The sequence below is a fragment of the Bombina bombina genome, chromosome 5 (assembly GCF_027579735.1).
Source record: "Bombina bombina isolate aBomBom1 chromosome 5, aBomBom1.pri, whole genome shotgun sequence".
NCBI lineage: Eukaryota > Metazoa > Chordata > Amphibia > Anura > Bombinatoridae > Bombina > Bombina bombina.
The window spans coordinates 149,853,337-149,879,449 of NC_069503.1; positions in this window are offsets into that span (position 1 = coordinate 149,853,337).

Here is a 26,113-nt window from a genome sequence, read left to right on the forward strand (position 1 = left end):
CTAAAATAAAAAAGAAATCCACATAGTGCACATTGTAATAACTTGGTATAAAGCCGAACATAGTAGTCTTGAAAAAGGCTTTTGTTAGAACCGAAACGCGTTGAAAGTAGCTGCTTGGAGCCTTTTTGAGCTAATAACTATTTGGTAAGTGATTTTTTTACCTGTTTGGTTTTGTACCAAGTTAGAAACAAACAGTGTGTAGGGTAGAGCTAAACAGCTTAGAGATATTGCAATAAATACCTAGTACTCAATATATAGAGTGAATAATGTGTAAAATAACACTAGAAGGGGAGGTCACTAAAATAATCTGGAGACAGGCTACAATGGCTATAAAATTAATAGTATCAGAAATCAATTAGATACTAAGAAACTAGATTAAGGCACTAGATTAAAGGAAATTGGTTCAAGTTTAGCGTAATAGGTTTATATGACCTATATGTTTCAAACCAAGTAAAACATATACACCAAGTCTAACATAAAAATTATTGTTTTTAATGATAGATATAATAAAAAAAAATTATAGAAAATCAGTATGTGTAGTTAATAAGGTGCCGGCACCAAAATCACAGGATTAACATTTAAAAAGCATACGGTAATGCATTTAACACAACAAAAAAATTTTTTAAAAGGCTAAAAAAGACAATATGATAAGGTCTGTATCGTAAGCAGTACGTGTCAAAGACAATCATAGGTTTCCTAATTTGGTTGGTATTGATTACCGTACTGGTGTATAGGATTACCGTCCTCAGTTGTTAGGGAATCTTGTATTATGAAACAGAAATGTTTGCGGCCATAAAAGTTGAGTAAAACCACTCCGGCGGTGATGTCCTATGCGATGTGGGTGGCAAACAGTACTTATTGTAATCTAAAGTAACAAAGTTACAAGATCCTGCTGCGTCTAGATAGCATGTGTGTTGCTGTGGCTCAGTTGCAGGTAAGTCCTGGGGCCGAGGTATTTGCTGGCAGCCGAGACTTTTCTTGCGGGCTGTACCTTCAGGTCCTATTACAGAAAAGGTGTTTAGTCTCACAGCAGAGACGCTTGGCTTCAGGATACACAATAGTCACAGAAGAGTTGCTTAGACTCAGCAGCTAGAAAAACATACAGTTCTTACAGCAGAGGTGCTAGACCCAGCAGCCAGGAAGCATACAGGTATTCACAGAAGAGGAAATGCTGTAACAGGCTGAAGACATAGGATACAAGAGATTTGTCAGAATACAAGCCAAGGGTCTGTAACCAGGAAAGAAGTCCAATCTTTCATAAAGCAAAAGGATAATCCAGAAGAATGGTAAATCAGCAAGCCGAGGTCAGAAGCCAGGAATCCACCAACAAGACAGGAATTTAGGAAGCAGAACAGAGGCACGAACAAAGGAAATCAATCACAATGTCAAGGTTTTGTACCAAGTTATTACAATGTGCACTGCATGGATCTATTTTATATTTTAGGTTATTGAAGTATAGTTATTTACACAGTTGGGACTTTTTGCCATCTTGGGATGAAGATTTCACATTGGGATATATATGAATGAATAATTGGGGAAATAAAATAAGAACAATTTGGATTTGGAGTAATTTCTTTCTGTTTTTTATTTGTGTTTATATTCTTATACACATTGAAGTACCTAATGCTATATAGGGCTAGATTACAAGTGGTGCTCAAAGGTTTGAGTGCTGTTTTCACGATCGTTTACGTGCAGGTTAAATTGCAATTAAATTACATGTTGAGCTTGATGAAGTGAGCAGAATCACAATTTACGCTAGAATCATTACCGCAATCTCAGAGCTGTGAATTAAAAAATGTCACAAAACACATCAAAAATACATTACAAAGTATAATTACACTCATAAAAATACTATCTAAGAAAAATTATTAAAAATAAATTGCACAAAAAAGTTATAAAAGCTTAAAGATATTAAGTAAGGTGCTAGAAAAAAAATTGCAAGCAAAGGGCTTTAACATAGAGATACATACATAAACTGTCCAAATATGTATATGTACTGTATGTATATATATATATATATATATATATATATATATATATATATATATATATATGTGTGTGTGTATGTGTGTGTGTATATGTGTTCATATGTATTTATGTATTTACATGTGTTTATATGAATTTACAGACATAAACACATATAAACAAATAAATAGCGCATTGAAGCCCTTTGCAATATTCATATTTAATAAAGTGTTATACTGTGTATTTACTGTAAATATTTTACATTCCAATGTTCTGCAGAGAGCAGAATATGTTCTATGTATTTATAGATAGATATTCCTAAATATTTCTGTATATATATATATATATATATCTATATATATAATCATTTATTTATATCTATCTATCTATCTATCTATCTATCTCTCTCTCTCTCTATATATATATATATATATATATATATATATATATATAGGTATAACTATATATTGTGCTATGAAAACTGTGCTAGATGTGAAATTAAACAGAATCACTGAAGAAGCTACAACAAAAACATATAGGTGTATAAAACAGCAAAAGAAAATAATCTCTTGTTGTTACCTATAAGAAATATGAACAAAGGGTGTAATAGCGCTAATGTGTCTGAAAGTTGTATACAAAACCAATAGTTACAAGTGGTACATATGGTCCAAATACATAAAAGAATGTGTAAAACTCATATCCATTGAAATGATTTGATGTAGTGCTGTGAGCGATCTTATTCCCTTTGGAGTATGGTATTGTCAATCTGTAGTTTCTCTCAGGGGTCGTTGTTAAATATCCTCTCATTCGGCAAGTAGCAATCATATGGGTTAAAAATGAGTGAGAGGAAACGATTGTGTAATACAGTGCATTTAATGTATAAAATGATAACAACCGTACATGACATGCAATATGAGGTATGGTGCACACACAAGGAATATCGGAAACCAGTATGATATTGAGGGATCGTTATGTTCCTGATAGTATATGATACAAATACCGGGCACGGATAATAAACCAATATGTTAAAAATGTCCAACTGCACTTACAAGTGCCTGGTGAAGCAAAAAGCTCCCTTACATCCTTCTTCCTCAGAGGGTATATGTACCACTTGTAATTATTGGTTTTGTATACAACTTTCAGACACATTAGCACTATTACACCCTTTATTGTTCATATTTATATTTTTTTAATAAATAGAACATATTCTGCTATAAGCAGAACATTGGAATGTGAAATATTCATGTTATCATGTTGGGTTAGCGTATTTGAGTATATGAGTTCTGGTTAGCGCTCGAGTTGGGTGATTTTTGCGTGACAGTCTAATTCCGACAGTTAATCTGTTTTTGCACGTTGGGTTAGCGCAATCACTTTTTACTTTCATCTCATAATAACAGCGCAACCCGACATGTGTTAAAAGTTTACTTCTAGCGAAATTAGCACTATAGTGGAAGCAGTAAATGCCACTCCACTTGTAACCAGGGATAGGCACGCACCAAGTCTGTGGTGGACATTTTCCAAAGTACAGACCTTAGGGAAGGACACTAAGGTATATTTCAAATTAAAAACATCAAAAAGCACTCTCTTTACCGAGAGAGTAGTGGAGGTATTGTGGAAAAGCCATCCAGCAGAAGTGGTAAAGACAGTGAAGGAGTTTAAACATGCATGGGATAGGTATAGGCTATACTAGATCAGTATCACACACACACTCAATCGCACACTCTGTATCACACACACCCTCACAGGTTCACACCAACACAAGCTTACACACTATCACACACATACCTTCATAGTCTCTCTCTCACACACACATTCGATTGCACACTATTGCTTGCACACTATCACCCACACACACACCCTCACAGTCACTTACACACACTCACACTCTTACACATACCTTTAGTCACACACATACACTTTTGCAGTCTCACACTGTCACACACACCCTCACAGGTTCACACCAACACAAGCTTACACACTATCGCACACATACCTTCATAGTCTCTCTCACACACGCACACACATTTGATTGCACACTATCGCTTGCACACTGTCACCCACACACACACCCTCACAGTCACTTACACACACACTCTTACACATACCTTTAGTCACACACATACACTTTTGCAGTCTCACACTGTCACACACACACTCTCACAGTCTCACACTCTGTCTTACTCTTTTGAACACTGTTACACACAATTTCTCACAGCCTCAGCCTTTCACACACACTCTTGCACGCTGTCACACACACTCACAGTGTCACACTGTGTCCTCCCTCCATGAGGCAATACGGTTGGTGAACACTGCAAGGGCCAGTCATGGACACCAGTGCCCGTGTACGGACACCTTTCCTATCCCTGCTTGTAACTGGTGTTATATTTGCATAGTGCATAATGCATTATTCAGTATATGTTACTATATGTGCATATAAACATATAAATTGTTTTTACTATTTTAATTTTTTTTAAATATATGTATGCATATATTGTCTTGTATCCCTGCACTGTAGCTTGATTTAGCATTTTCCTTTTATATATTTTTCTGTTAGTTTTAAGTATTAGTTAAAAAAAATTAGGGAAACAAATTGTGCCAGCAACATGGCTACATTTTTTTTAAATAAAGCCAACTACACCCAACTTGGGCTGTGCAACTGATTTGCATTTTGAAAATAGCCAACACTGAACTTTTTTTCTATCTGATATTTTAGACTTAAAGGGACACTGAATCCAAATTTTTTCTTTTATGATTCAGATAGAGCATGACATTTTAAGCAACTTTCTAATTTACTCCTCTTATCAAATTTTCTTCATTCTCTTGGTATCTTTATTTGAAATGCAAGAATTTATGTTTAGATGCCGTCCCATTTTTGGCGAACAAACTGGGTTGTTCTTGCTGATTGGTGGATAAATTCATCCACCAATCAAAAAGTGCTGTCCAGAGTCCTGAACCAAACAAAAAGCTTAGATGCCTTCTTTTTCAAATAAAGATAGCAAGAGAACGAAGAAAAAATGAAAATAGGAGTAAATTAGAAAGTTGCTTAAAATTGCATGCTCTATCAATCACAAAAGAAAAAATCTGGGTTCAGTGTCCCTTTAAAGAGACATAATACTCATATGCTAAATTACTTGAAATTGATGCAGCATAACTGCAAAAAGCTGACATGAAAATATCATCTGAACATCTCTATGTATAAAGGGAAGATATTTTGCCTCAAAATGTCTTCAGCTCACCTGAGTAAGTGCTCTGTGAACAGTTATACTTCAGCTGCTGTACAGCTTCAAGTTGGGGAAAAAAAATAGTAGTTATAATTACAGAAAATGGACCAAAATAAGAAAGGACTGTACATTCTAAAGTTATCTCATAATCCCCATTTTATATTACAAGCTCAACATGTTTTTGTCCCTTTAAAGGGATATGAAACACAAAATGTTCTTTTGTGATCCAGATAGACCATACAATTAAAAAAATAAAAAATAAAAAATTACAATTAACCTCTGTTATCAAATTTGTTTTGTTATCATTATATTCATTGTTGAAGAGATACCTAGGTAGGTACCTGGAGCACTACATGGCAGGAAATAGTGCTGCCCTCTAGTGCTCTTGTAAATGGATAACATTCCAGCAAAACTCCTGTTATATAGTGCTCTAGACATGTGCACACTCCTGAGCTCACATCCCTGCTTTTCAACATAAGATACCAAGAGAACAAAGAATATTTGATAATAGAAGTAAATTAGAAAGTTGATTGTTCTAGCTCAGGGGTGCCCAATGTGTCCACCGAGATTTGTATTGGCATACACCATGCTGTCTGTTTTGGAAAGATACTCAAGGAGGCTATCCCAGTAACCAGGACCACAATCAACCTGTGGTGGATAAATGTATCGGAAGCTTTTCCTCTTTGGAGGACCTTCGCAAAACAGAACACAGACATTGGTGGGACTTGGACACTCCCAAAAAGTATAATGAGAAAAAACAGATCCCCAGAGGTCTGAGAGTGTTCAAAAATTGTTCTTTCAAAAATGATGACACGTTGTTAGAAAAGTGGTTTTCCATTCTAGATGATTGTTCCTTTAAATTAATAGATCTACATTATCTCCCATAGGCAACATTTGGTTGATGAGACAGCCAAAGAGATAGAATCAATTCAGAAAGAACTAAATGATTTTAAGAAACATGAGGACTATCAGAGGTTAAATATAGTCAAACAATCAGGGCCTCTGACAGTTTCAAAAAATAACTAATAGAAAAGAGGAATTTGAAAATGGAGATGAGGATGATTGTGCTAAGGGTATTGTGCATACTTATAACAAAAGACCCCTCAATAATACTAATGATAACCCAGGATCAGAACTGGGTAGTAGTACAATACAAGAATAACAATAAAAATACACTAATAGGAATACTAATAACAAACATTCATCTGGTAATAACCATAAAAAGGAACCCCATCAAGGGAGTAGCCAATATTTATCCCATAGACAGAATAGTAATAATAAAGGGAATCAACACAATGTATCTGCAAATGGGAATTGGAGACTCAGCAAGAATAAAATCCCTTATGCAAATGGAATGCATTATAGAAGATCCACCAATTGGGGTCATTCTGGTCATCATTATCCCAATCATGGAATTCAAACCCATAATAGACATCAATTTTTTTGCTGAGAACAGTTCTCCTTATTGGGGACAATCTGATAATCAGCATGTTAATCATGAAATGCCCACCTATAACAGGTACCAATCTCTTGAAGAGAATAGCTCTATTAACAAACAGACAGAGGTCTTTCATGAACAACAATATTTAAGAGAAGATAGACCATCAAACTCAAAGTAACAATCATTTTTTAGGTGACAGACCTTTGGCCCTAATTTGGAACAAAAACAGGCCCCCTCCAAACAAGCATGTAGGGGACTAGCTTTGATGCCCCTTTCACTCACTGCTTTATGTTTTTTTGAATGTGATTTTAATAAAACATTTTTAAACTCAAGCAAAGTGAATGGACCTTCTTTTCAACTGCCCATTTGAACATTGCATCCGGGTGAGCTGTGTTTCCTGAATCAGATCCAATTTTCCTTGTTGGAGCCAGGAGAGGGTGAGCAGATACACCCTGAGATATCAGCTTGCTACTACTAGCACATAAGGGTGCTATTGCCAAATGTGAGTACCCATTTGGCTATCATTTATGTTTATCTGTTATTGGTTCTGACGATCTACACATGAGGCGCCCTTATGTGCTTGCTTTATAGTTATATCCGGACTTGTCTGTGAGGAGGAGAGCGGCCATCATCTCGTAGTCGCCTGTTTAGGCCATATATGAGTGCATATAGTGCACAGCATTGAATCTGTAAGGGACTTCATCTAATATTGTTGTATATGTGTATTGATATTTGTGCATTTTCCCACTTATAATCATTGTTCATATCTCTCTGTGTGCCCCCTTTTTTCTGTGTTTTTGTTCTTTACTGTGTATTAATATTTGCAATATACTTGTATTGGCAGAAATGCTTCTGGTAAAAGATATCACTGTTAGCATTTTTCTCTGCACGTGCATGTGAAGCAAGCTAGATATTCTCAGTGCACCAGCATTGTATATACTGCAGCTGCTCATAGAGCCAGTGGGGCTTTTATCATGTCAGCAATTAACAAATTGAGTAATTACCAGATGGTACAAGCACATTAGGCTCCCTCAGCAAGTGCTGTGTTTAAAATGCTGGTGCACGGTGCATACTTAAATACACTTTTGAAACAGTTATAGCTTTTACTAGAATCATTTTTGCTAGTACATGTATATTACAAAAATGCATCTTTTAAAAACTGAAATGCATCCACATGGATTCCAATTTGGATAGAATGTCCCTATAAGCTTATTCAAATCGATTAAAACATATTAAAAATTAAATTTGTTTCATAACAAAACTAAAAAGCTTAATAAATCAGCTTTAAATGTCACTTCACTGAAACCATTGAAAACATTAAAGATTGCAAGTTCCTCTGAAAGGCTATTCCTATTTGGTTTATAGATAAATATCTTTTATTTTACTATTCTCCAAAATGAATAAAAAAAAAGCAAATGTAATCCTATAAACATGTAAATTAACATAGATTATGTTTTTTTTAAGAACCAATATTTCATTCTCATGCTAACCATTTATATTCATTGTACGCACTCCTTTACTGTTTATTTCCCATACAGGGAGTGCAGAATTATTAGGCAAGTTGTATTTTTGAGGATTAATTTTATTATTGAACAACAACCATGTTCTTAATGAACCCAAAAAACTCATTAATATCAAAGCTGAATATTTTTGGAAGTAGTTTTTGTTTGTTTTTAGTTTTAGCTATTTTAGGGGGATATCTGTGTGTGCAGGTGACTATTACTGTGCATAATTATTAGGCAACTTAACAAAAAACAAATATATACCCACTTCAATTATTTATTTTTACCAGTGAAACCAATATAACATCTCAACATTCACAAATATACATTTCTGACATTCAAAAACAAAACAAAAACAAATCAGTGACCAATATAGCCACCTTTCTTTGCAAGGACACTCAAAAGCCTGCCATCCATGGATTCTGTCAGTGTTTTGATCTGTTCACCATCAACATTGCGTGCAGCAGCAACCACAGCCTCCCAGACACTGTTCAGAGAGGTGTACTGTTTTCCCTCCTTGTAAATCTCACATTTGATGATGGACCACAGGTTCTCAATGGGGTTCAGATCAGGTGAACAAGGAGGCCATGTCATTAGATTTTCTTCTTTTATACTCTTTCTTGCCAGCCACGCTGTGGAGTACTTGGACGCGTGTGATGGAGCATTGTCCTGCATGAAAATCATGTTTTTCTTGAAGGATGCAGACTTCGTCCTGTACCACTGCTTGAAGAAGGTGTCTTCCAGAAACTGGCAGTAGGACTGGGAGTTGAGCTTGACTCCATCCTCAACCCGAAAAGGCCCCACAAGCTCATGTTTGATGATACCAGCCCAAACCAGTACTCCACCTCCACCTTGCTGGCGTCTGAGTCAGACTGGAGCTCTCTGCCCTTTACCAATCCAGCCACAGGCCCATCCATCTGGCCCATCAAGACTCACTCTCATTTCATCAGTCCATAAAACCTTAGAAAAATCAGTCTTGAGATATTTCTTGGCCCAGTCTTGACGTTTCAGCTTGTGTGTCTTGTTCAGTGGTGGTCGTCTTTCAGCCTTTCTTACCTTGGCCATGTCTCTGAGTATTGCACACCTTGTGCTTTTGGGCACTCCAGTGATGTTGCAGCTCTGAAATATGGCCAAACTGGTGGCAAGTGGCATCTTGGCAGCTGCACGCTTGACTTTTCTCAGTTCATGGGCAGTTATTTTGCCTTGGTTTTTCCACACGCTTCTTGCGACCCTGTTGACTGTTGACTATTTTGAATGAAACGCTTGATTGTTCGATGATCACGCTTCAGAAGCTTTGCAATTTTAAGAGTGCTGCATCCCTCTGCAAGATATCTCACTATTTTTGACTTTTCTGAGCCTGTCAAGTCCTTCTTTTGACCCATTTTGCCAAAGGAAAGGAAGTTGCCTAATAATTATGCACACCTGATATAGGGTGTTGATGTCATTAGACCACACCCCTTCTCATTACAGAGATGCACATCACCTAATATGCTTAATTGGTAGTAGGCTTTCGAGCCTATACAGCTTGGAGTAAGACAACATGCATAAAGAGGATGATGTGGTCAAAATACTCATTTGCCTAATAATTCTGCACTCCCTGTATATGCTGGGCGGATATTCTATGTATCAACTACACTATATATAAGTAAGTGCTTTCTATATAAGATATTGTGTATTAAATCCAAAATACATGTGCAAAAGCACTTCCTTATAGATTTTACTGACCACTCGGCTAAAATTTAGGCTAATATTAAGCAACAACTAGCTAATACTAAATATTTTCAATGTTTGTTGCACTAACGACCAAATAAATGTATGTTAAATGATGCAATTAATTTGTTCTTTGGATAGATTAAAGGGACATTAAACACAAAATAAATGCTAGATAGAATGATGCATCCAAAGACAGGAGAATAACATGTAGATGTATTTTTTAAAGTTCCATTAGCTTCACAAGAGAACCTGCACGCCATATATTTAACAAGCAGCGGTAATCAGACTGCTGCTTCCCTACCCTTTCGCCACCTCTTAGTCCGACCAGGGAGATTGACAGCTCCTGTCCGAGCTTGATTGGCTGTGCGGGGGCAGGGGGTGGGATTGCACGCAAGAGCAAAATAGTGCTCGTGTGCAATGCTGAATTCCGCCAGAGGAATTTAGCCCACCAGAGGCGAGCTGCGGCGGACAGGGGCACGTATGTGCGCCCCTGTCTGCCTCAGCTTGATAAATCGCCCCCCTATATGTAAAGTTTTAGTGTCTATAAAACAATGTGAAATGCCATGTTGTACCTTAAAGGGACAGTATACACTCATTTTCATATAACTGCATGTAATAGACACTACTATAAAGAATAAGATGCACAGATACTGATATAAAAATCCAGTATAAAATGGTTTAAAAACGTACTTAGAAGCTTTCAGTTTAGCTCTGTTGAAAAGGTAGTTGGAAAGCCCACTGCAAGTGGGAAATAAGACACTCCCCCCTCCCCCTTCTTTTGCATATGAAAAGACCGTTTACACAAGGAGCAAGCTGGAGAAGGTAGCTGACGGTATTCAAATAAAACTTTGGGGCTTGGTTAGGAGTCTGAAAATCAGAGCAATGTTATTTAAAAATAAGCAAAATTATACATTTAAAAAAAACAAACTTTATGGGCTTTATAAATAGATCATCTACAAAACATTTATGCAAAGAAAAAATGAGTGTATAATGTCCCTTCTTCTTCTTTGCTGTGGCCAATTAGGGACAGTTATAAATTGGTCACTAGAGTGTGCAGTCAATGGCTGTGTGGAATATAACAGTGTTCTGCACTTCTGAAAAGCTCGCAATTTCAGAATGGAATTACAGGAAATAAATAATGAAAGTCTATTGCAGAGTTTTTATATATATATATATATATATATATATATATATATATATACACCATTTATCATTCTATATTACCATCTCAAAGTGTTTAAAGGGACATTAAACACAAATGTTTCCTTTCATGATTTAGAAAGAGCATGCCATTTTAAAAAACTTTCTAATTTACGTCTATTATGTAATTTGCTTCATTCTTTTAATATCCTTTGCTGAAAAGCATATCTAGATAGGCTCAGTAGCTGCTGATTGGTGGCTGCACATAGATGCCTCATGTGATTGGCTCACACATGTGCATTTCTATTTCTTTAATTAAGGATATCTAAAAAAAAAAAAGCAAATTAGATAATAGAAGTAAATTGGAATGTTGTTTAAAATTGTATTCTCTATCTGAATCATGAAAGAAAAATTTGGGGTTTCATGTCCCTTTAATGTCCCTTTAAGTAATATTTATAAATATGAATAAATGTTATAATAGTGCACTGCTCCCACCTGACCACAACATCATGCTACTTGGCCGTTGTTTATTTTTTAATTATAATTTGACAGGGGGAACTGTGTGGTGTTGCTGCAAATAACAAATTAAATGTGTCTATATGGCAAGTAACAGGTTAATGTATGCTGTTTACAACTCTCCCTCCCTTCTCTGCTTCCTTTATCCTTTTCTGGGTTTGTCAAAGGACATTATTTCTCCTGACACAGCCAGGAATTACAAGAGCTATTATTGACACCTCCCCATGAATATCAATGGTCAGCAAATAGCTTCCCAGCAAATCCTACAACCCTCTTCCCAGACCATTCATTGGGGTCCAGTACAATCAACACATACTTGATAATGAGAAAAGGAAACACAACAGTGACCCTGTGCCATTATATAAACACAACAGAGGACTTCAAACATCTCTTTTCTGCAGTACCTCAGGCTCCTATTCATTGTATGAAGTTGATCTATCTGATTTCAATAGAGTTTCTCTGACAGCGACACAAGTTCCCAGCTTGTTAAAAGAGAACAATTATGTTTTCTACCACTAGGGGTGCTACTGCTACATCATTAATAGTAACTGCTTGCCATGTACGTTGCATTGCAGTACACTGCATCAATAAAGACTTATTCCTCTATTAGGTGACCTCATTCAGAATAGAGAGATGAGCAAGCTTTAGTAAATCATGTGTATAAAACAATATAGGAACTGGTGAAGCTGGAAAGGTAGGAGAGAGTGGAAAGGGTTATAGTGACTGTTGTCCATGTACCCATAACTTGTCGACCTACCTGACCTCAGGTTAGTCAAACACAGCGGATGAGCTCACTGGCTGTCTTAGGGCCAGATTATTAGTGAAGCGGTAGTTTGTGCTCACGCTTGTGCATTAACTATGTTTGACTTCGGATTTTTGTAAGCGTATGGTAGCACACATATTACAAAGTTAAAATGTTTTCGCTTGCACGCTAACCCGCAGAGTATAAAAAGCCAAAGTTAGAATATTGCGACCACATTCACATATTCCCCCATTGACTTCAATGGAGAGCGAAAAGTAGAAAAAACTTAACAACGAAAAAGTTGTGCAAATCCAATTGTGTTTAACCAAAGTGTGCTAACCCGACATGAAATATTAATACTTCCTCCAATATTTTTCATATAGAAGAATATGTTCTATGTATTCATAAATTCATATTTCTATGTATGTCTGATGTTTTTTGGTAAAATATATATCTATACCTATAGATGATTATATATAGATATATACAGATATATAGGAATATCTATTTAAAAATACTTACAAAATATTACCTTATGTGAAGAACATTGGTATGGGAAATATTTACAGTAAATACATAGTTAAACACTTTATTAAATATGAATATAGCATAAATATGATTTTACACGTTTTCAGCTACTTAACTGCAAAGCTCCAATATATGTGGTTATATAATGTATGTATACATATATATCTATGTGTCTATATGTCTGTAAATACATATATACACATAGAAATATATATATATATATATATATACACATACATATACATGTGAAGGAATATCTATTTAACACTGGAATGTGAAATATTTACAGTAATTACATAGTTAAAACCTTTATTAAAAGCAAATACTGCATCTACTTGACTGCAAAGGGCTCCAATGCACTTATATATATGTATATTATATGTATATTTATGTGTGTATGTATTTTTATGTGTATATATGTCTGTAAATACATATTTACACATATAAATACATAAATACTCATGTATATATATATATATATATATATATATATATATATATATACATACATATACATATATAGACATGTATGTATCTCTGTGTTAAAGTCCTTTGCAGACTTTTTTTTTTCTAACACCTGAGACCTCATATCTTTGAGCCCTTATAACTTTTTATTGGAATTTTTTAAAATAATTTTATTAGATAATGTTATTATGAGTGTAACTGTTCTTTTAAATTAAATGTTAATGTGTTGTGTGCAACTTTTTAGTTGAGGGTAGCAGTTAACCAGAGCTCTGAGGTTGAACTATCCCGATGCGTGTTAAATTCTTTTGCGAACATCAGTGTGAGAGAGCATCATTCTATATAACTGCCCCTAAAAAATGACTGTCCCCAAATACAACTGCTCTAGACACAAGTGAAATGAAAAGATTTGATTAATATGTAGGGACAAAGAACTGAAGTATATATGCAATGTAAAAAAAGTACAAATAATGTATGGAACACAAAGGGAGGAACACTAACATCTGTGCATTGTGCAGTGTGAGTACATGGCTATGTTTAATGTGATGGAGAAGGGCTGAACACAAGTGCAGTATGCAGGGAGGGTAGCTCAAAACAGGAGCAGAGTCAGTGGTGGTTTTAGTGGAGGGGCCGAGGGATTGGAAGCACCCCAGTCTTTTATTTTTCACCACCGTTGAGCTGAGGAGGAGGGTTAAAAGGTAAAAATGACTACTCCCTGGACCTGTCCTTCTAGGAAGGCCATGTCTCATAATTGCCTAATCGCACCCCAAACGACCCAACTCTGCACTCAAATCACCAGTGACTCAACCACCCTCTACCCTGACCATTTAACACCCATAATCATGCTTCCACCCACCCGTTTTCCTCCAGTGGAACACCCGTAACTATGCTTCCAAGCAACCTCTCTTCACTCACACCCATAAATGTGCTTCCACCCACTCTTTCTCCTCTCATGGAGCATCTGTAACTGTGCTTTGACCTACCCTTTCTCCATTAATGGAACACCCAAAACAATGCTTGAACCCACCCTTTCTCCACTCATGGAACACCTGTAACTGTGCCTCCAAACCACCCTTTCTCCACTTATGGAACATCCGTAACAGTGCTTCCACCCACCCTTTCTCCATTCAAAAAACACCCTTAACTGTGCTTTCACCACCCTGTCTCCACTTATGGAACACTTGTGACTAAACCCAATAAATGAAGAGCAAATGAATGAAGATGTTTTAATTATTTGTATTTCCACAAACATGACTGCAAGGCAATACAGATGAAAACCATTTTACAAGAACAGATATAATAAAGTCATTATGTATAAAAGGGACATGAAACTCACATTTTTTCTTTCAAAACTCAGAAACAGCATGCAATTTTAAACCACGTTCCATTGTACTTCTATGTTCTAATTTGCTTCATTCTCTTGATATCCTTTAGTTGAAATGCATATCTAGATAAGCTCAGTAGCTACTGATTGGTGTCTGCACATAGATGCCTCGTGTGATTGGCTCACTCATGTGCATTGCTATTTCATCAACAAAGGATACCCAAAGAATGACTTAATAAAATAAAAGTAAATTGGAATGTTGTTTAAAATTGTATTCTCTATCTGAATCATGAAAGAAAATATTTTGGTTTCATGTCCCTTTAAATGGCATGGACTGGATGTCACATTAGTATAATACATTAGTGCTATCAAAGCTGTCTTGAGCCCTGCCACCTTCAACTTTATAGGTACATCACCTGCTTTATGTCACAATATATGTAATGTATTGTATTGCATTGAGACATTAGAGACTAGCCTTACTATAACCTTGGTCCCCAGAGGTGTATGGTATTGTTAAGACTTTGGTTTTATTTTATTTTTTGCATTCTGGCCCATCTAGTATGTCATTTAACAATAAAATAAATGTTATATATCCCTCTGGTATTTTTACATTCGCTTTATTCTAAAACTATCCCATCAATAAAAAGAGACATAAAAGTAAGTAATTATTTTCTACATATAAAAGGGGGTAGTTTTAAATGTTTTTGAAAATTACACTTACTTAAAGGGACACTCAAGTCAAAATAAAAGTTTATGATTCAGATAGAGCAGTAGTTTTAAAACACTTTCAAATTTACTTCCATTATAAAATTTTGCACAGTTGTTTTATATTCACACTTTCTGGGTAATAAGATCCTACTGAGCATGTGCACAAGCTCACAAGGTATGAGTATACTAGTCTGTGATTGGCTGTCACATGATACAAGGGGCTGGAAAATTGGGAAAAAAAATTGTCAGAAAAAAAATCTACTGTATATTTGAATTTCAGAGTAAGTGTTTTGCATTGTCTTTTTATTATGCTCTTGTTAATTATGTAATTCTACTGCATTGAGTGCTCCTTTTCATAATTTTGATTTTTTTTTTAAGCTTGTAGAGGCATGTCTATGCCCATCAGCAGCACTGTGAAAGTTGTCCTTACTGGACTGTTAAAGTTGTCCATACTGGACTGTGAAAGTTGTCCTTACCGGACTGTGAAAGTTGTCCTTACCGGACTGTGAAAGTTGTCCTTACCAGACTGTGAAAGTTGTCCTTACCGGACTGTGAAAGTTGTCCTTACTGGACTGTTAAAGTTGTCCATACTGGACGGTAAAAGTTGTCCTTACCAGACTGTGAAAGTTTTCCTTACCGGACTGTAAAAGGTGTCCTTACTGGGCTGGGAAAGTTGTCCTTACCTGGTGTGAAAGTTGTCCTTACCGGACTGGGAAAGTTGTCCTTACCTGGCTGTGAAAGTTGTCCTTACCGGGCTGGGAAAGTTGTCCTTACCGGGCTGTGAAAGTTGTCCTTACCAGGCTGGGAAAGTTGTCCTTACTGGACTGTGAAAGTTGTCCTTACCGGGCTGGGAAAGTTGTCCTTACCGGACTGTGAAAGTTGTCCTTACCGGGCTGGGAAAGTTGTCCTTACCAGACTGTGAAAGTTGTCCTTACTGGACTGTGAAAGTTGTATTTACCAGACTGGGAAAGTTGTCCTTACCGGGCTGGGAAAGTTGTCCTTACCGGACTGTGAAAGTTGTCCTTACCGGGCTGGGAAAGTTGTCCTTACCGAACTGTGAAAGTTGTCCATACTGGACTGTTAAAGTTGTCCTTACCAGACTGTGAAAGTTGTCCTTACTGGGCTGGGAAAGTTGTCCTTACCGGAAAGTGAAAGTTGTCCTTACTGGGCTGGGAAAGTTGTCCTTACCGAACTGTGAAAGTTGTCCATACTGGACTGTTAAAGTTGTCCTTACTGGACTGTGAAAGTTGTTCTTACCGGACTGTGAAAGTTGTCCTTACCGGACTGTGAAAGTTGTCCTTACTGGGATGGGAAAGTTGTCCTTACCGGACTGGGAAAGTTGTCCTTACTGGACTGTGAAAGTTGTCCTTAACGGACTGTGAAAGTTGTCCTTACTGGACTGTTAAAGTTGTCCTTACCAAACTGTGAAAGTTGTCCTTACCATGCTGGGAAAGTTGTCCTAACCTGGCTGTGAAAGTTGTCCTTACCGGGCTTGGAAAGTTGTCCTTTCTGGACTGTGAAAGTTGTCCTTACCTGGCTGTGAAAGTTGTCCTTACTGGGCTGGGAAAGTTGTCCTTACCGGACTGTGAAAATTGTCCTTACCGGGCTGGGAAAGTGTTCCTTACTGGACTGAGAAAGTTGTCCTTACCGGACTGTGAAAGGTGTCCTTACCGGACTGTGAAAGTTGTCCTTCCCGGGCTGGGAAATTTGTCCTTACCGGACTGTGAAAGTTGTCCTTACCGGGCTGGGAAAGTTGTCCTTACCGGACTGTGAAAGTTGTCCTTACTGGACTGTGAAAGTTGTCCTTACCGGACTGTGAAGTTGTCCTTACCGGACTGTGAAAGTTGTCCTTACCGGGCTGGGAAAGTTGTCCTTACCGGGACTGGGAAAGTTGTCCTTACCGGGCTGGGAAAGTTGTCTTTACCAGACTGTGAAAGTTGTCCATACTGGACTGTTAAAGTTGTCCTTACTGGACTGTGAAAGCTGTCCTTACCTGGCTGAGAAAGTTGTCCTTACCGGACTGTGCAAGTTGTCCTTACCTGACTGGGAAAGTTGTCCTTACCGGACTGTGAAAGTTGTCCTTACCGGGCTGGGAAAGTTGTCCTTACCGGACTGTAAAAGTTGTCCATACTGGACTGTGAAAGTTTTCCTTACCTGGCTGGGAAAGTTGTCCTTACCGGACTGTGAAAGTTGTCGTTACCTGGCTGCTAAAGTTGTCCTTACCTGGCTGCTAAAGTTGTCCTTACCGGACTGTGAAAGTTGTCCTTACCGGACTGTTAAAGTTGTCCTTACTTGGCTGGGAAAGTTGTCCTTACCTGGATACTAAAGTTGTCCTTACCAGACTGTGAAAGTTGTCCTTACCGGACTGTGAAAGTTGTCCTTACCGGACTGTGGACTGAGTAAGTGTTTTGCATTGTCTTTTTATTATGCTCTTGTTAATTATGTAATTCTACTGCATTGAGTGCTCCTTTTCATAATTTTGATTTTTTTTTAAGCTTGTAGAGGCATGTCTATGCCCATCAGCAGCACTGTGAAAGTTGTCCTTACTGGACTGTTAAAGTTGTCCATACTGGACTGTGAAAGTTGTCCTTACCGGACTGTGAAAGTTGTCCTTACCGGACTGTGAAAGTTGTCCTTACCAGACTGTGAAAGTTGTCCTTACCGGACTGTGAAAGTTGTCCTTACTGGACTGTTAAAGTTGTCCATACTGGACGGTAAAAGTTGTCCTTACCAGACTGTGAAAGTTTTCCTTACCGGACTGTAAAAGGTGTCCTTACTGGGCTGGGAAAGTTGTCCTTACCTGGTGTGAAAGTTGTCCTTACCGGACTGGGAAAGTTGTCCTTACCTGGCTGTGAAAGTTGTCCTTACCGGGCTGGGAAAGTTGTCCTTACCGGGCTGTGAAAGTTGTCCTTACCAGGCTGGGAAAGTTGTCCTTACTGGACTGTGAAAGTTGTCCTTACCGGGCTGGGAAAGTTGTCCTTACCGGACTGTGAAAGTTGTCCTTACCGGGCTGGGAAAGTTGTCCTTACCAGACTGTGAAAGTTGTCCTTACTGGACTGTGAAAGTTGTACTTACCAGACTGTGAAAGTTGTCCTTACCGGGCTGGGAAAGTTGTCCTTACCGGACTGTGAAAGTTGTGCTTACCGGGCTGGGAAAGTTGTCCTTACCGAACTGTGAAAGTTGTCTATACTGGACTGTTAAAGTTGTCCTTACCAGACTGTGAAAGTTGTCCTTACTGGGCTGGGAAAGTTGTCCTTACCGGAATGTGAAAGTTGTCCTTACTGGGCTGGGAAAGTTGTCCTTACCGAACTGTGAAAGTTGTCCATACTGGACTGTTAAAGTTGTCCTTACTGGACTGTGAAAGTTGTTCTTACCGGACTGTGAAAGTTGTCCTTACCGGACTGTGAAAGTTGTCCTTACTGGGATGGGAAAGTTGTCCTTACCGGACTGGGAAAGTTGTCCTTACTGGACTGTGAAAGTTGTCCTTAACGGACTGTGAAAGTTGTCCTTACTGGACTGTTAAAGTTGTCCTTACCAAACTGTGAAAGTTGTCCTTACCATGCTGGGAAAGTTGTCCTAACCTGGCTGTGAAAGTTGTCCTTACCGGGCTTGGAAAGTTGTCCTTTCTGGACTGTGAAAGTTGTCCTTACCTGGCTGTGAAAGTTGTCCTTACTGGGCTGGGAAAGTTGTCCTTACCGGACTGTGAAACTTGTCCTTACCGGGCTGGGAAAGTGGTCCTTACTGGACTGAGAAAGTTGTCCTTACCGGACTGTGAAAGGTGTCCTTACCGGACTGTGAAAGTTGTCCTTCCCGGGCTGGGAAATTTGTCCTTACCGGACTGTGAAAGTTGTCCTTACCGGGCTGGGAAAGTTGTCCTTACCGGACTGTGAAAGTTGTCGTTACTGGACTGTGAAAGTTGTCCTTACCGGACTGTGAAAGTTGTCCTTACCGGACTGTGAAAGTTGTCCTTACCGGGCTGGGAAAGTTGTCCTTACCGGACTGGGAAAGTTGTCCTTACCGGGCTGGGAAAGTTGTCTTTACCAGACTGTGAAAGTTGTCCATACTGGACTGTTAAAGTTGTCCTTACTGGACTGTGAAAGCTGTCCTTACCTGGCTGAGAAAGTTGTCCTTACCGGACTGTGCAAGTTGTCCTTACCTGACTGGGAAAGTTGTCCTTACCGGACTGTGAAAGTTGTCCTTACCGGGCTGGGAAAGTTGTCCTTACCGGACTGTAAAAGTTGTCCATACTGGACTGTGAAAGTTTTCCTTACCTGGCTGGGAAAGTTGTCCTTACCGGACTGTGAAAGTTGTCGTTACCTGGCTGCTAAAGTTGTCCTTACCTGGCTGCTAAAGTTGTCCTTACCGGACTGTGAAAGTTGTCCTTACCGGACTGTTAAAGTTGTCCTTACTTGGCTGGGAAAGTTGTCCTTACCTGGATACTAAAGTTGTCCTTACCGGACTGTGAAAGTTGTCCTTACCGGACTGTGAAAGTTGTCCTTACTGGACTGTGAAAGTTGTCCTTACCTGGCTGCTAAAGTTGTCCTTACCTCTCTGCTAAAGTTGTCCTTACCGGGCTGTGAAAGTTGTCCTTACCTGGATACTAAAGTTGTCCTTACCGGACTGTGAAAGTTGTCCTTACTGGACTGTGAAAGTTGTCCTTACCTGGCTGCTAAAGTTGTCCTTACCTCTCTGCTAAAGTTGTCCTTACCGGGCTGTGAAAGTTGTTCTTACCTGGCTGTGAAAGTTGTCCTTACCTGGTTGTTAAAATTGTCCTAACGGGCTGTGAAAGTTGTCCTTACCGGGCTGGAAAAGTTGTCCTTACCGGGCTGTGAAAGTTGTCCATACTGGACTGTTAAAGATGTCCTTACTGGGCTGGGAAAGTTGTCCTTACCGGACTGTTAAAGTTGTCCTTACCGGACTGTTAAAGTTGTCCTTACCGGGCTGGGAAAGATGTCCTTACCGGGCTGGAAAAGTTGTCCTTACTGGACTGTGAAAGTGGTCCTTACCGGGCTGGGAAAGTTGTCTTACCGGACTGTGAAAGTTGTCCTTACCAGCTGGGAAAGTTGTTCTTACCTGGCTGGGAAAGTTGTCCTTACCGGACTGTTAAAGTTGTCCTTACAGGGCTAGGAAAGTTGTCCTTACTGGACTGTTAAAGTTGTCCTTATCGGACTGTTAAAGTTGTCCTTATCGGGCTGGGAGAGTTGTCCTTACAGGACTGTTAAAGTTGTCCTTACCTGGCTGGGAAAGTTGTCCTTACCGTACTGTTAAAGTTATCCTTATCAGACTGTTAAAGTTGTCCTTATTGGGCTGGGAGAGTTGTCCTTACCGGACTGTTAAAGTTGTCCTTACCGGACTGTGAATGTTGTCCTTATCGGGCTGTTAAAGTTGTCCTTACCGGACTGTGAAAGTTGTCCATACTGGAATGTGAAAGATTTCCTTACCTGGCTGGGAAAGTTGTCCTTACCGGACTGTGAAAGTTGTCGTTACCTGGCTGCTAAAGTTGTCCTTACCGGACAGTGAAAGTTGTCCTTACCGGACTGTTAAAGTTGTCCTTACTTGGCTGGGAAAGTTGTCCTTACCTGGATACTAAAGTTGTCCTTACTGGACTGTGAAAGTTGTCCTTACCGGACTGTGAAAGTTGTCCTTACCGGACTGTGAAAGTTGTCCTTACCGGACTGTTAAAGTTGTCCTTACTTGGCTGGGAAAGTTGTCCTTACCTGGATACTAAAGTTGTCCTTACCGGACTGTGAAAGTTGTCCTTACTGGACTGTGAAAGTTGTCCTTACTGGACTGTGAAAGTTGTCCTTACCTGGCTGCTAAAGTTGTCCTTACCTCTCTGCTAAAGTTGTCCTTACCGGGCTGTGAAAGTTGTCCTTACCTGGATACTAAAGTTGTCCTTACCGGACTGTGAAAGTTGTCCTTACTGGACTGTGAAAGTTGTCCTTACCTGGCTGCTAAAGTTGTCCTTACCTCTCTGCTAAAGTTGTCCTTACCGGGCTGTGAAAGTTGTTCTTACCTGGCTGTGAAAGTTGTCCTTACCTGGTTGTTAAAATTGTCCTAACGGGCTGTGAAAGTTGTCCTTACCGGGCTGGGAAAGTTGTCCTTACCGGGCTGGGAAAGTTGTCCATACTGGACTGTTAAAGTTGTCCTTACTGGGCTGGGAAAGTTGTCCTTACCGGACTGATAAAGTTGTCCTTACCGGACTGTTAAAGTTGTCCTTACCGGGCTGGGAAAGTTGTCCTTACCGGGCTGGGAAAGTTGTCCTTACCGGACTGTGAAAGTGGTCCTTACCGGGCTGGGAAAGTTGTCTTACCGGACTGTGAAAGTTGTCCTTACCAGCTGGGAAAGTTGTTCTTACCTGGCTGGGAAAGTTGTCCTTACCGGACTGTTAAAGTTGTCCTTACAGGGCTAGGAAAGTTGTCCTTACTGGACTGTTAAAGTTGTCCTTATCGGACTGTTAAAGTTGTCCTTATCGTGCTGGGAGAGTTGTCCTTACAGGACTGTTAAAGTTGTCCTTACCTGGCTGGGAAAGTTGTCCTTACTGGACTGTTAAAGTTGTCCTTATCAGACTGTTAAAGTTGTCCTTATCCGGCTGGGAGAGTTGTCCTTACCGGACTGTTAAAGTTGTCCTTACCTGGCTGGGAAAGTTGTCCTTACTGGACTGTTAAAGTTGTCCTTACCGGACTGTGAATGTTGTCCTTATCGGGCTGTTAAAGTTGTCCTTACCGGACTGTGAAAGTTGTCCATACTGGACTGTGAAAGTTGTCCTTACCGGACTGTGAAAGTTGTCCTTACCGGACTGTTAAAGTTGTCCTTACTTGGCTGGGAAAGTTGTCCTTACCTGGATACTAAAGTTGTCCTTACCGGACTGTGAAAGTTGTCCTTACCGGACTGTGAAAGTTGTCCTTACCGGACTGTGAAAGTTGTCCTTACTGGACTGTGAAAGTTGTCCTTACCTGGCTGCTAAAGTTGTCCTTACCTCTCTGCTAAAGTTGTCCTTACCGGGCTGTGAAAGTTGTTCTTACCTGGCTGTGAAAGTTGTCCTTACCTGGTTGTTAAAATTGTCCTAACGGGCTGTGAAAGTTGTCCTTACCGGGCTGGGAAAGTTATCCTTACCAGGCTGTGAATGTTGTCCTTACTGGACTGTGAAAGTTGTCCATAATGGACTGTTAAAGTTGTCCTTACTGGGCTGGGAAAGTTGTCCTTACCGGACTGTTAAAGTTGTCCTTACCGGACTGTGAAAGTTGTCCTTACCGGGCTGGGAAAGTTGTCCTTACTGGACTGTTAAAGTTGTCCTTATCGGACTGTTAAAGTTGTCCTTATCAGGCTGGGAGAGTTGTCCTTACAGGACTGTTAAAGTTGTCCTTACCTGGCTGGGAAAGTTGTCCTTACTGGACTGTTAAAGTTGTCCTTATCGGACTGTTAAAGTTGTCCTTATCGGGCTGGGAGAGTTGTCCTTACCGGACTGTTAAAGTTGTCCTTACCTTGCTGGGAAAGTTGTCCTTACTGGACTGTTAAAGTTGTCCTTACCGGACTGTGAAAGTTGTCCTTATCGGGCTGTTAAAGTTGTCCTTACCTGGCTGTGAAAGTTGTCCTTACCGGGCTCTGAAAGTTGTCCTTACCGGACTGTGAAAGTTGTCCTTACCTGGCTGTGAAAGTTGTCCTTACCTGGCTGGGAAAGTTGTCCTTACCAGGCTGGGAAAGTTGCCCTTACAGGACTGTTAGAGTTGTCCTTACCTGGCTGGGAAAGTTGTCCTTACCGGACTGTGAAAGTTGTCCTTACCAGGCTGGGAAAGTTGTCCTTACTGGACTGTGAAAGTTGTCCTTACCGGGCTGGGAAAGTTGTCCTTACCTAGCTGGGAAAGTTGTCCTTACTGGACTGTTAAAGTTGTCCTTACCAGACTGTTAAAATTGTCCTTATCGGTCTGTTAAAGTTGTCCTTACCGGGCTTAGAAAGTTGTCCTTACTGGACTGTGAAAGTTGTCCTTACCGGGCTGGGAAAGTTGTTCTTACTGGGCTGGGAAAGTTGTCCTTACCGGACTGTGAAAGTTGTCCTTACCGGGCTGGGAAAGTTGTTCTTACCTGGCTGGGAAAGTTGTCCTTACCGGGCTGGGAAAGTTGTCCTTACTGGACTGTTATAGTTGTCCTTACCGGACTGTTAAAGTTGTCCTTACCGGGCTGGGAAAGTTGTCCTTACCGGACTGTTAAAGTTGTCCTTACCTGGCTGGGAAAGCTGTCCTTACCGGACTGTGAAAGTTGTCCTTATCGGGCTGTTAAAGTTGTCCTGACCTGGCTGTGAAAGTTGTCCTTAACTGGCTCTGAAAGTTGTCCTTACCGGACTGTGAAAGTTGTCCTTACCGGACTGTGAAAGTTGTCCTTACCGGGCTGTGAAAGTTGTCCTTACCTGGCTGGGAAAGTTGTCTTTACCGGGCTGGGAAAGTTGTCCTCACCGCACTGTTTAAGTTGTCCTTACCTGGCTGGGAAAGTTATTCTTACCGGACTGTGAAAGTTGTCCTTACCGGGCTGGGAAAGTTGTCCTTACCGGACTGTGAAAGTTGTCCTTACCGGGCTGGGAAAGTTGTCCTTACCGGGTTGGGAAAGTTGTCCTTACCGGGTTGGGAAAGTTGTCCTTACCGGACTTTGAAAGTTGTCCTTACCAGGCTGGGAAAGTTGTCCTTACCTGGCTGGGAAAGTTGTCCTTACTGGACTGTTAAAGTTGTCCTTACCGGACTGTTAAAGTTGTCCTTACCGGACTGTTAAAGTTGTCCTTACCGGACTGTTATAGTTGTCCTTACAGGACTGTTAAAGTTGTCCTTACTGGGCTGGGAAAGTTGTCCTAACCGGACTGTTAAAGTTGTCCTTACCTGGCTGGGAAAGCTGTCCTTACCGGACTGTGAAAGTTGTCCTTATCGGGCTGTTAAAGTTGTCCTGAAATGGCTGTGAAAGTTGTCCTTAACTGGCTCTGAAAGTTGTCCTTACCGGACTGTGAAAGTTGTCCTTACCTGGCTGTGAAAGTTGTCCTTACCTGGCTGGGAAAGTTGTCTTTACCGGGCTGGGAAAGTTGTCCTCACCGCACTGTTTAAGTTGTCCTTACCTGGCTGGGAAAGTTATCCTTACCGGACTGTTAAAGTTGTCCTTACCGGACTGTTAAAGTTGTTCTTATCGGGCTGGGAAAGTTGTCCTTACCGGACTGTTAAAGTTGTCCTTACCTGGCTTGGAATATTGTCCTTACTGGACTGTTGAAGTTGTCCTTACCTGGCTGTGAAAGTTGTCCTTAGCGGACTGTGAAAGTTGTCCTTACCGGGCTGTTAAAGTTGTCCTTACCTGGCTGTGAAAGTTGTCCTTACATGGCTCGGAGAGTTGTCCTGAAGGGACTGTGAATGTTGTCCTTACCTGGCTGTGAAAGTTGTCCTTACCTGGCTGGGAAAGTTTTCCTTACCGGGCTGCTAAAGTTGTCCTTACCAGGCTGGGAAAGTTGTCCTTACCTGGCTGTGAAAGTTGTCCTTACCTGGCTGTGAAAGTTGTCCTTACCGGGCTGTGAAAGTTGTCCTTACCGGGCTGTGAAAGTTGTCCTTACCGGGCTGCTTACCGGGCTGCTAAAGTTGTCCTTACCGGGCTGTGAAAGTTGTCCTTACCTGGCTGCTAAAGTTGTCCTTACCAGACTGTTAAAGTTGTCCTTACCGGGCTGGGTAAGTTGTCCTTACCTGGCTGCTAAAGTTGTCCTTACCTGGCTGCTAAAGTTGTCGTTACATGGCTGGGAAAGTTGTCCTTGCTGGGGCTGGGAAAGTTGTCCTTACCGGGCTGGGAAAGTTGTCCATACTAGAAAAGGAAAGTTGTCCTTACAGGGGAGTGAAAGTTGTCCTTACTGGGCTGTGAAAGTTGTCCATACTAGAATGGGAAAGTTGTCCTTAAAGGGACACTGAACCCAAAAAAATTATTTTGTGATTCCGATAGAGCATGCAATTTTAATCAACTTTCTAATTTACTCCTATAATCAATTTTCTTTGTTCTCTTGCTATCTTTATTTGAAAAAGAAGGTATCTAAGCTTTTTTTTTTGTTTAGAACTCTGGACAGCACTTTTTATTGGTGGATGAATGTATCCACCAATCAGCAAGGACAACCCAGGTTGTTCACCAAAAATGGGCCGGCATCTAAACTTACATTCTTGCATTTCAAATAAAGATACCAAGAGAATAAAGAAAAATTGATAATAGGAGTAAATTAGAAAGTTGCTTAAAATTTAATGCTCTATTTGAATCCCAAAAGAAAAAAATATTGGGTTCAGTGTCCCTTTAACAAGCTGTGGGCAAAAAAATCCCTATGGATACGTTGCACAACAATTTCTTCCTGGTTTTAGGATCAGTTCTAACGGATTTAACTTGTGAAAAACAAATATTTTAGTATGTTTAAAATTTGCTTTTTCATATGTATGACAGATATTGTTTTAGTTTAATGTCCCTTTAAATGTCCCTTTTCCTGATACATCATTCTTCCTGGTTAGAGGATAGTTTGTTTGGTGTTTTATCAAAGGTGTTTCTGCACATGCTGTTGAAAATATAGTACGCTAGAGCAAATTTACCCTTTGATTGACATGTATTAGGATAAGTATTAATTTGAGTTGAGTTACCTAGATGTGAATTTAAAAGATAATGAAACAGATCAGTGCTACATACAGTATATACAGGTTGAAGTTTCATCTCTATTTTCTCCAGCAGGTCCTTATGTGAAGCTCTGTATAATCCAGTATCTAAAATAATGGAAACAGCACACCTGTATCTTTTTTCAATGGGGCACGGAGTAACAGACCTGCCAAGTCTCCTCAATATCCAACAACACATACAACGTTTCAA